Raw genomic sequence first — 12,710 nt, forward strand, 5'->3', positions numbered from 1 at the left:
CCCTCTGTTTATTGTATTGTCTTAACGTATAGTCATGTGACAGGGTAAAGGCTTTGAATTGATCGTAGAAACACTATGGATGTTATGTTGTTTGTAAAAACAACAAGTAACACCTACTTCTTAGGTCATTCTTCCAGTGTAGTTATATTAGGAAGAGTGAACTACACTCTTGGAAAAGAAGGTGCCATCTAAAACCTGAAAGGGTTCTTGAAGATCACTTTTTGTTTGCAAGTAGAACTAATTTAGTTCCATGTAGAACCCTTTACACAGAGGGTTCTACATGGAACCCAAAAAAGTTCTACCTGGAACCAGAAAGGATTCTCCTATGGGGACAACTGAAGAACCTTTTTGGTCCTGTGTAGTTGGTAGAGCATGGTGCTTACAAGGCCAGGGTTGTGGGTTCGATTCCCACGGGGGACCAGTATGATTTAAAAAAGATATATATATATTATGAAAATGTATGCAATCACTACTGTAAGTCACTCTGGATAAGAGTGTCTGCTACATGACCGATAAGTGGTTAGAGCGTTGGGCCAGTAACCGAAAGGTTGCTGGATCGAATCCCTGAGCTGACAAGGTAAAAATCTGTCGTTCTGAGTGGGGTGATTAAGGAGGGGTGATTAAAGAGGCCAAACCGATGGTTTGTGGGAAGGTCCTGATCATTGCAAATACAAAATTCAGCAGGAGAAAGTCTTGAAATTTAACTCACTAAATGGGGGTCGGGTGAAATGTCACATTCCCGGTGCCCTGTCTAAACGGAGAGGAGTAATTGCTGGGATGCCATTGGAAATTACCATGAAACAAGTTAAGGCTTCCCTGAAAGAAGGAAAAGTTATTGACGCAAAACGGATGAAAAGCAAAAAGAGTGGAAGTCCAGTGGATCCTACAACTGTATTGTTACAATTTGAGAGGAATCTGACGAATAGGATGCATCTAGGATCACTCTGTTATCCAGTTAGAGAGTGCGTGCCACTTTCACTTCCATGTGCCAACGGATGGGGCATGTTGCTAATGTCTGCAACGGTAAAATGAGATGTGCAAAGTGTGGTGGGGATCAGGAGTATGTGAAATGTGGGCCTGATAAAGTTAAATGTTGTAACAGTGACGGAAAACATAGTGTAGCAAATGGAGGATGTGAAATACAACAGAAAGTAATGGAAGCACAGAGGTACAAAATTACAAACAATGTATCCTAACTGAGGCTGTTTGGAAAGTAATAAAGTTAGTGTTCAAAATACTCCAGATACAACATATCGGCAGATAGTGGCCGCTCCGAGAACGCCAGTGGAACCTCAGCCGATTTCTAATGTGATATGTGAGCATAAATGCTCGATTACAAAGAAAACCACAGTAGTAGGTTGTGTAGACGTCCTGTCCTTCGTGTGTTGGGCAATCAATATTACAGCTCCACATAAAAGCAAGACTGCACGAATAAAAGTAGTCGTCAAGGCAGCCAAAGACATTCTGGAGATTTCTGAAGTTAAGGTCTAAGTGATACATCGGATGCTGAACCAAAGTTCAAATGATGATCAGGATTAAAAATAGTATTATTGTGTTCCTTATTGTTCAATGGAATGCTAGGAGTTTGATAGCCAATGGACAAGAATTGAAGAAGATTATATATGATTTAGATGTTTTACCGGACGTGGTGTGAAACATAAACATGGTTTAAACCTCAATTGGATAATATTATTCCTTGTTTTATCTCTGTGAGAAGTGATAGAATGGAGGGTTCACAAAGAGCAATTAATGGTTTCAAATGACATAAATGTGTGGCAGTGGAGATTTGTAGAGAAGGGGGAAATATCACATTGTTTAATTACTATAATCCGTGTAAGCCCATCTCTGTATCTGAATTAGATATAGTTGTGATATCCAGTAAAGGTGATAAGGAGATATGGTGTGGCGATTTCAAAGCGCATAACAGCTTGTTTGGCAGCAATACCACAGATGCCAATGGTTTAGCGGAGGGGACTAGTTTGTATAAATGATGGTCGGGGGACACGGGTAAATGTGACTAGAGGTACAGTACATCGTAATGTTTAGATCTTACATTGGTGTCTATCTCGATTGCTGGTATACAGTATGTGAGTGGGATGTGAAGATAGAATCCACAATAAGTAGTGATCATTTCCCAGTCATGTGCAACATCGATCTTGACGTATGTTTTCAGAAACGGGAACTGGTTTTAAATTGGTGCTTTGACAAAACAAACGGGGAACCTTTTTACACTTTCTGTGAAAAGGAGAGTCTGAAATTGTCAATGGAAGGGTCGGTAGAAGACTTTGCTGGATCTGTGAATTCAGTCAAATTGGATGCTGCTTTATTGGCTACTCCAATAGGAGGTGGGATGGTAGATGAAAGATAGTTCCTTCGGTGGCTGAAGCATGCCATAAGGCCAACAGTGATCGGGATAATGCTTTTAAAACTTTGAAGAAGAATTTAACATTTGATAGCATGATAGTCTTTCAGAGAAAGAAAGCGTTGGCTTGGAAAGTCATTAAGAACGCAAAGAAATGTGCATGGCAGGAATTCTGTTCTTCTATACAAAGGGAAACACAGCTGGGAGATGTGTGGAAAATGTTAGAGCATGATGAGGAAAGGAAAGACAGTACAGATACCTGTGTTAGCTGAGGAAAATATTATGGCTGTTTCAAACAAAGCAACAGCAGACGCTGTAGGAAGAACTTTCGCAGCAGTGCATGAAGTTGAGTGATAAATCTAAGTGATGAACGCAAAAGACGTAATGAAGAAAAGCTAAGAGTGCATGAAGATATACTGTATACCATAATAAGTCTTTGGAGGGGTGTGGTTGCACTGCTCCAAGTGAGGATCCATTATGTTTAAACATCTGCCTACTGTCACGGCCGTCGTATGAATAATTGGACATCTGTGAGCGTGAGTAGAGTTCCACATTTTAATGATAGTGAAACTTCCAAAACAACAAAGATATAACCATCGTGAAATACGTAGCGCACATAGGCACTCATACAAAACAATATCCCACATCGCAGGTGGGAAAATGGACACACTAAGTATGATCCCCAATTAGAGGTAACGATATTCAGCTGCCTCTAATTAGGAACCATACACATACCAACATAGAAATATAATACCTAGAAACCCCCCTAGTCACGCCCTGACTTAAAACACCATAGAGAACCACGACGGCTCTCTATGGTCAGGGCATGACACCTACAGACGTTTTGGGAAAGATTTTGAGTTTATTAAACAAAATATGGAGGACAGGAATGCTACCATTAGGATGGAAACGTGAAGTGCTTCTGCCTTTTGTGAAGCCTTGGTAAAGATCCATCCAGTCCTGCTAGATATAGACCTATTTCACATACAGTTGAAGTATGAAGTTTACATACACTTAGGTTGGACTCAATGAAACTTGTTTTTCAACCACTCCACAAATTTCTTGTTAACAAACTATAGTTTTCGCAAGATGGATAGGACATCTACTTTGTGCATAACACAAGTCATTTTTCCAACAATTGTTTACGGACAGATTATTTAACTTATAAATCATTGCATCACAGTTCCAGTGGGTCAGAAGTTTACATACACTAAGGTGACTGTGCCTTTAAACAGCTTGGAAAATTCCAGAAAATTATGTTATGGCTTTAGAAGTTTCTGATAGGCTAATTGACATCATTTGAGTCAATTGGCGGTGTACCTGTGGATGTAATTCAAGGCCTACCTTCAAACTCAGTGCCTCTTTGCTTGACATCATGGGAAAATCAAAAGAAATCAGCCAAGACCTCAGAAAACAACTGTAGACCTCCACAAGTCTGGTTCATCCTTAGGAGCAATTTCCACATGCTTGAAGGTACCACGTTCATCTGTACAAGCAATAGTACGCAAGTATAAACACCATGGGACCACGGAGCCGTCATACCGCTCAGCAAGGAGACGTGTTCTGTCTCCTGGAGATGAACGTGCTTTGGTGCGAAAAGTGCAAATCAATCCCAGAACAACATCAAAGAACCTTGTGAAGATGCTGGAGGAAACAGGTTCAAAAGTATCTATATCCACAGTAAAACGAGTCCTTTATATTGACATAACCTGAAAGGCCACTCAGCAAGGAAGAAGCCACTGCTCCAAAACCGCCATAAAAAAGCCAGACTATGGTTTGCAACTGCACATGGGGACAAAGATCATACTTTTTGGAGAAATGTCCTCTGGTCTGATGAAACAAAAATATAACTTTTTGGGCATAATGACCATTGTTATGTTTAGAGGAAAAAGGGGGAGGCTTGCCAGCCAAACGAACACCATCCCAACCGTGAAGCACGGGGGTGGCAGCATCATGTTGTGGGGGTGCTTTGCTGCAGGAGAGACTGGTGCAATTCACAAAATAGATGGCAGCATGAGGGAGGAAAATTATGTGGATATATTGAAGCAACATCTCAATACATCAGTCAGGAAGTTAAAGCTTGGTCGCAAATGGGTCTTCCAAATGGACAATGACCCCAAGCATACTTCCAAAGTTGTGGCAAAATGGCTCAAGGACAACAAAGTCAAGGTATTGGAGTGGCCATCACAAAGCCCTGACCTCAAATCCTATAGAAAATTTGTGGGCAGAACTAAAAAAGCGTGTGCGAGCATGGAGGCCTGCAAACCTGACTCAGTTACACCATCTCTGTCAGGAGGAATGGGCCAAAATTCACCCAACTTATTGTGGGAAGCTTGTGGAAGGCTACCTGAAACGTTTGACCCAAGTTAAACAATTTAAAGGCCATGCTATCAAATACTAATTGAGTATATGTAAACTTCTAACTCACTGGGAATGTGATGAAAGAAATAAAATCTGAATTAAATCATTCTCTCTACCATTATTCTGACATTTCACATTCTTAAAATAAAGTGGTGATCCTAACTGACCTAAGACAGGGAATTTTTGTGAGGATTAAATGTCAGGAATTGCGAAAAACTGAGTTTAAATGTATTTGGCTGAGGAGTATGTAAACTTCCGACTTCAACTGTACATCAAATCTCTGTAAATTAATGGAAAAGTTGATCGTAGGTAGATTTTTGTATTATTTGGAACATAGGGGTCTATTTAGTCCATACCAGAGTGGATTCAGAAAAGAAGGACTACCCTTGATGCATTAGTTAAAGTTAGTACTGAGGTGACCAAAGTCTCGGCATTGAAGGAATTGAGGTCAATAGCATATTTTGATATTGAAAAAGCATATGGTACAATTTGGTGGGAAAGTCTACTGATTAAATTGAATGAAATGGGAATTAGTGGGAGAATGTATAACTGGATTTTTGTTTGACCGAACCTTCCACGTCAGGGTGCGATTCGAAAATATGAGGTGGAAAATGGAACTCTACAGGGTAGTGCTATTAGTCCTATCTGATTCATGTTGATGATTGACGATATCTTTGGGGATATAGAACAGGGTTTGGGGTTGGCATTATATGCAGATGATGGTGCAATTTGGAAAAGGGGAAGGAATATTCCTTATGTAATTGAGAAAATGCAAGGTGCTGTTGTAGCAGTAGATGAATGGTCCTTATCATGGGTTTTCAAGTTATCTTTATCTAAATCTTGCCATTCTGTATGTTGTTCGCTAACAAAAAGATTAAGGAAGATGTCAGTGTTCAATTATATGGAGAACTAATGGAAAGGGTAAACATAATTAAAGAATTTGGGGCTATGGTTTGATGAAAAGCTTACATGGAGACATAGTACATGTATTGAGTCTAAATGTAAGTACAGTAGTATTAAATCTTATGAGGACAATAGTTGGTCATGATCGAGTGGCAAATTTTACTGAATATTTATCTTACTTTGATGAGATCGTCCATAGATTACGAGTGCTTTGTATATGGTTCTGTGGCCTTTACATCGTTATTGCAAGCGAGGGCACTCAGGATGTGCGATGGTGCATTTAAAACTACACCAGTTGAGGCTTTACAAGTACATAATGGGGAAATGCCACTATCCCATAGAAGAGTTAAGCTAGCCCTGGCATACTTGGCCAGACTGAAGGGTAGTACGGTAGATCATCTTACACTAACAGTACTGGAAGATTGTTGGGAATATGAACACTATCAAAAGAGGGGTTTTGGCCCAGAGATTAGAAAAAGGGTTGATGAATATGGACTCAGAGATATCGTTATAGGGCCATCTGTGGCAATAGGAAATGCGCCACCGGGGTTTTATACAAGACCACATGTTGATCTGAGCCTGATGGAAGAAGCAGTGGTGTGAAGAAGATAATGTAGGAACAATACTGGTTCAAAACATTAGTAATCCATTTTATTCTTGTCTTGCAATCTATACAGATGGTTCAGTGGGTCCAATGAATGGAAAGACAGGAGCAGGTGTATTTATTCCTGAGTTCGATGTTAATCTACACAAGAGACTAACTAATGATTTATCTGTATATTCAACAGAAATGGTTGCGATAATTGTTGGATTGCAATGGATAGAGGAGGTGCAACCAAGAAGTGTCACGTCCTGACCAGTAATAGGGGTTATTTGTTATTGTAGTTTGGTCAGGACGTGGCAGGGGGTGTTTGTTTTATGTGGTTCAGGCTATGTATTTAGGTAGAGGGGTGTTTGGTTTATGTGGTCCGGGGTTTGTTAGTCTATGTTCTATGTTAGTGTATTTCTATGTTCTGTCTAGTCTATTGTAGTTCTATGTTTAGTTAATTGGGGTTGGACCTTCAATTGGAGGCAGCTGGTTATCGTTGCCTCTGATTGAAGGTCCTATAATTAGGAGTTTGTTTGTCATGAGATTTTGTGGGAGATTGTTGCTGTGTATAGCTTTGTGCCTTACCGGCCTGTTCTTTGTCGTCGTGTTTTGGTTTTCCTTCTTTGTCCTTTAATAAAAGAAGATGAGTATACATTTTCCTGCTGCGTCTTGGTCTAAACCATACGACACCCGTGACAAGAAGAGTAGTAATATGTTCAGACTCGGCATCAGTTTTGTGTAGTTTAATATCAGGAAAGTCAGAACGTTAGGATTTATTACTAGAAATAATCAAGGTGTTGTTGGGGTTATAAAGAAATGGTATTGACATTCAGTTCTGTTGGATTCCAGCTCATACAGGAGTGTATGGAAATGATATGGTTGATATAATAGCAAAAAGAGCAGTAAAAATTAATATTGTGGATATACAGGTGCAATTGGGTAGAGGGGAAAATAAAACATTGATTTGATTAAAATGTGTTAGATTGCTGGCAGAGACAATGGGATGAAAGTAGTAAGGGCAGACATTTTTATAGTACAAGGAAATCTGTACAGGAGATAGTGTCATGTAATGGGAACAGAAGGGATGAGGTTATGTTTTGTAGGATTAGATTAGGGCATACGGGATTGAAATCAATATTTTCTCTAGTAGACATCTGGCACCCCTGACAAACAATAACCTCAAGTCAAAACCGTTACAAAAAAAATGGCATATAGTTGCTGTACAGTGCACTAACCAGACCACTAGGTGAAGGTGTTGCACTGAAGGACAACATGATCTTAATCCATTTTCAGTGTAGTACCCTTCCTATGAATTGGATTGGCACTGTTTTTTCAGTTTGAGTCTCCCCAACCCCTTACATCTTAACCACTCCAGGGGCCTCATTTATCAAATGTGCGTGTGCACAAAAAATACCCTAAACCTTGCATGCGTCCAATTTCCCACAAAGGTTGGTATTTTTAAATGTTGAATTTGATGGGAAAGTGTGCATGTTTCCACGCTAATCTCACACCATGCGTACGTACACATTCTATTGGTTAATCAACTGTATTGCAAGCAAATATTGTTATTTTATGCACAGGAATTATAATAATGGTTGGCTAATAAAAACATTTAAAACGCAGGCCTAATGATTAAACAGATGCATTTTCTGTTGGTAAGATCGCTTAGCAGCATGTCGACTAATATATTTATTTTACTTTTATTATATACTGTGTCTTCAGAAAATATTCACACCCCTTGTCTTTTTCCACCTTTTGTTGTTACAGCCTGAATTGAACATGTATTAAATTGAGATGTGTCACTGGCCTACACACAATACTCCCATAATTTCAATGTGGAATTACGTTTAGATTTATTTTTTATTTTTTACAAATTAATAAAAAAGGAACATTGAAATGTCTTGGGTCAATAAATATTCAACCCTTGTTATGGCAAGCTTAAATCAGTTCAGGAGTAAACATTTGCTTAACCTGTTGGGGCTAGGGGGCAGTATTTGCACGGCCAGATAAAAAATGTACCCGATTTAATCTGGTTACTACTCCTGCCCAGAAACTAGAATATGCATATAATTAGTTGATTTGGATAGAAAACACTCTAAAGTTTCTAAAACTGTTTGAATGGTGTCTGTGAGTATAACAGAACTCATATGGCAGGCCAAAACCTGAGAAGATTCCATACAGGAAGAGCCCTGTCTGACAATTTGTTGTCCTTCTGTTGCATCTCTATCGAAAATACAGCATCTGTGCTGTAACGTGACACTTTCTAAGGCTCCCATTGGCTCTCTAAAGCCGCCAGAAAGTGGAATGGGGTGTCTGCTGTCTCTGGGCGAAGAACAGCAGGAGAATTTGTGAGTGGTCAGCCTGGGGACAGTGACACTGGAGATGCGCGTTCATGAGAATTCTCCATTTTTTTCTTTCAGCCTTTGAATGAATAGATCGTTGCCCAGTTGGAATATTATCGCTATTTTACGAGAAAAATAGCATAAACATTTATTTTAAACAGCGTTTGACATGCTTCTAAGTACAGTAATGGAATATTTCGAATTTTTTTGTCACGAAATGCGCTCGCGCATCACCCTTCGGATAGTGACCTGAACGCACGAACAAAACGGAGCTATTTGACTATAACTATGGATTATTTGGAACCAAAACAGCATTTGTTGTTGAAGTAGAAGTCCTGGGAGTGCATTCTGATGAAGAACAGCAAAGGTGATCCAATTTTTCTAATAGTAATTCTGAGTTTAGGTTGTCCCAAACTTGGTGGGTGTCAAAATAGCTAGCTGTGATGGCCGGGCTATGTACTCAGAATATTGCAAAATGTGCTTTCGCCGAAAAGCTATTTTAAAATCTGACATAGCGTTTGCGTAAAGGAGTTCTGTATCTATAATTCTTAATAATTGTTATGTATTTTGTCAACGTTCATCATGAGTAATTTAGTAAATTCACCAGAAGTTTTCGGCGGGTATGCTAGTTCTGAACATCACATGCTAATGTAAAAAGCTGTTTTTTGATATAAATATGAACTTGATTGAACAAAACATGCATGTATTGTATAACATAATGTCCTAGGAGTGTCATCTGATGAAGATCATCAAAGGTTAGTGCTGCATTTAGCTGTGGTTTTGTTTTTTGTGACATATATGCTTGCTTTGAAAATGGCTGTGTTATTATTTTTGGCAGGGTACTCTCCTGACATAATCTAATGTTTTGCTTTCGCTGTAAAGCCTTTTTGAAATCGGACAATGTGGTTAGATTAACGAGAGTCTTGTCTTTAAAATGGTGTAAAATAGTCATATGTTTGAGAAATTGAAGTTATAGCATTTTTGAGGTATTTTGTATTTCGCGCCACGCGATTCCACTGGCTGTTGACTAGGGTGGGACGCTTGTTAATAAGGGACTGATGGGGCAGAGTACACTAAGAATGAGTATTCCACCTTGTAAGCGCTTGGCAATAGTCTTCATTCTTATGTAATTCAACAGTGAACTGTAAGCCTTAATAGTGCCCAAATAGCTCCAAAAACATCTCTACAGTCAAATACAGGTTTCCAATGCATATAGGATACACCACTTCTCTGCAGACATAGGTGTTCCCTATTCTGAAGTGTAAACACTTTCCTCCGTTATAAATGTATAACAAGTCATTATTACTCCAAATTAGGTTCCCTATTCTGAAGGGCAGGTTCACAGTTGCATGTTAGTGGAAAGAAGCAGAGGCAGAGTAAATATATCCTGTGTAAATTAATCTTTATTGTGTACAAAATTATTATTTTCTGAACAGAGACATAGAAAAGTGCAGAATAGCAGTTCACATTGTAATGAACACGATGGGAGACAGAGAGCTGGTTTCAAGCGCAGGGTGCAGCAGGTGTTTATTAGTAAAGGACCACAAGAGGAGACAGGTAGCTGGGTCCAGGGACAGGCAGAAGGTCATACACAGGGAATCCAAAAAGGTAACAGTACAGGCAGGGAAAAAGACTAATAACGTAGTCTGGGAGATCAGGCAAGGTGTTGATGACAGAAAATCTGATAGGCAAAAGTACAGGCAGGGAATAGGAAAAAAAACGTTGATAGTGAGGATGGCCAAAGAATACGATACACGGGAGGACTAATATGGAAATAAACAGATCTCCGAATAGAATGTGTACAAAAACAAACAATACCTCACAATGATGGGGTGCAAAGAACTGAACTAAATAGTGTGTGTGTTAATGACATGCAGTTGTGTGAATGACATGCAGTTGTGTGAACATGCAGTTGTGTTCAGGGGATCTATGTGTTTGAGAGTGTGAGTTGGAAGCAGACGTTACAGACAGCTATATCCCTTTAAAATGTGCAATAGGCAGTATACTATGGGTAATTTTGATTAACCAAGTTTGCCTCTGTACTATTTGTTGTGCCCCCACTCGCTCACTCAGTAGCTTTCCTTAGTGCTGGTTTTATTATCTCTCACACACACACAGAACCCTGGGTTTAAAGTGCACTGAATGTAGACCTGTGTAATAAAGTGCACAGCAACATATTATACAATTAAATAAAAAGCTGACATTTTTGCTTATGTCCCCCCAAAAATATTTAGTAAAAAAAAAAAGCTTCACTTCTACAATCACTTCTAAAGACTGTCTCGTATCAGAACAACATAGCCGAGATGATCGATGATATTTAATACTTTATCAGTGTTGGGAGCAAGTGGCCTCTTGCTTTCATATCCTCTATCCCTTTCTTACTATCTAGTGTTACATGGCCAGCGCAATGCTTCGCGAATGCATGCAGCATTTACATCAATTGGTCGAACACCAGGATGCTGTAGATTTTCTGGTCCACCTTTTGTAGCTTGGAGATCAGTGCTGTGGCTGCGATGGTGCCTTTATCCACGTTGTTGCTATGGAAGGTCCCAGACATGGTGCAGACCTTCTTGGAGGTCTTCAGGACGTTATGGTACCTGCAGATCACCTCTTCTGGACCTTTGACTGCACATAAGAAGAAAACAAATATTTGTGTGTGTGTGTAAACTAACAATAAATAGATAATTAAATGGATAGTTTGGGATTTGGCAATTCTGTACAGGCTTCCTTCTTTTCACTTTTCAATTAGGTTAATATTGTGGAGTAACTATAATGTTGTTGATCCATCCTCAGTTTTCTCCTATCACAGCCATTAAACTCTGTAACTGTTTTAAAGTCACCATTAGCCTCATGAAATCCCTGAGCGGTTTCCTTCCTTTCCGGCAATTGAGTTAGAAAGGACGCCTGTGTCTTTTCTAGTGACTGGGTGTATTGATACACCATCAAATGTGTAATTAATAACTTCACCATGTTCAAAGTCATATTCAATGTCAGCTTTTTTTCTACCAATAAGTACCCTTCTTTGCGAGGCATTGGAAAACCTCTCTGGTCTTTGTGGTTAAATCTGTGTTCGAAATGTATTGCTCGACTGAGGGACCTTGCAGATAATAGTATGTGTGGGGTACAGATATGAAGTATTCATTCAAAAATTATGTTAAGTCCATGCAAGTTATTATGTGATTTGTTAACCTGGATCCAAGTTCACTTTTGAGATCAACCGCCATCCTTGGAGTAGGGTTAGCTGGAAGTTTGACAACCCTGTTTGTAAGCTTTTAAATTATATCAAACTCAACCGTTTATCTTTTAAAGTGATGAAGACATGGATGTCTCATGGTAGGGTGGGTTTTGCAAAATGGGTCAACTTTGAGCACCTGTTTTGGCATTCAGGCCCAAAAAGTAACTTTCTGACAACTTTTACGATGGGCAAATATGTATAGAAAGTTTTGTTCAAATCAAAAGGGGTGCGGTCAAAAAGTGATTGGAATCAAATGGAACGACCCATAGCGTGCATCATGGGTGAATGTATCAGGAGATTGAAGATGTAGACCGGTGTTCAAGAGTCAGGTTATTAATACTTTCCTAAGGCATAAGGACCAACAATCCAGACAATTGGTAGATTTAGTTCAAATGTAATTTTATTCAACATTCTGACTTGTAGAGGTTTTGAGAGGAAACTTTCAAAAAAGTTATATTGCTTTGTTTCAAACTGTTTAACCAGCAAGGTATCACAGACTGATGTATTAGGCACGCCATAACCTTGCTGTTCCTAAAAAAAACACTAACTTTGTGTGAACTCACCAACACTGTGGAATTTCATGTATTCAACTGTGGTTTTGTATTTAAATATACAGTAAGTCTTATAATTCAGTTATAATTAGCTTTTATATAGACAGCGTGCCTGTTTTATATTCAGTAATATTGTCCATTGTTGTAGCATTTCTTTTAGCTTTTGTTACGAAACCACCTAGCTAGCCTACTGATTTTGCTACACTCGCTAATTCTAGGGGTACTAGGCCTAGCTAAAGAATTTGTGACCTGATTTAATGTGTGCATTGTGAGGAGTAAGCATACAGTATACTGTATGGACAGGGTGTTGAATGCGTGTGCCCCAGGAGAGGCAAACTTAGAGTTCAGGGCCAGCTCAATCTTGACT

This window comes from Salmo salar, chromosome ssa04 (genome assembly GCF_905237065.1).
Source record: "Salmo salar chromosome ssa04, Ssal_v3.1, whole genome shotgun sequence".
In the NCBI taxonomy this organism is placed as follows: Eukaryota; Metazoa; Chordata; class Actinopteri; order Salmoniformes; family Salmonidae; genus Salmo; species Salmo salar.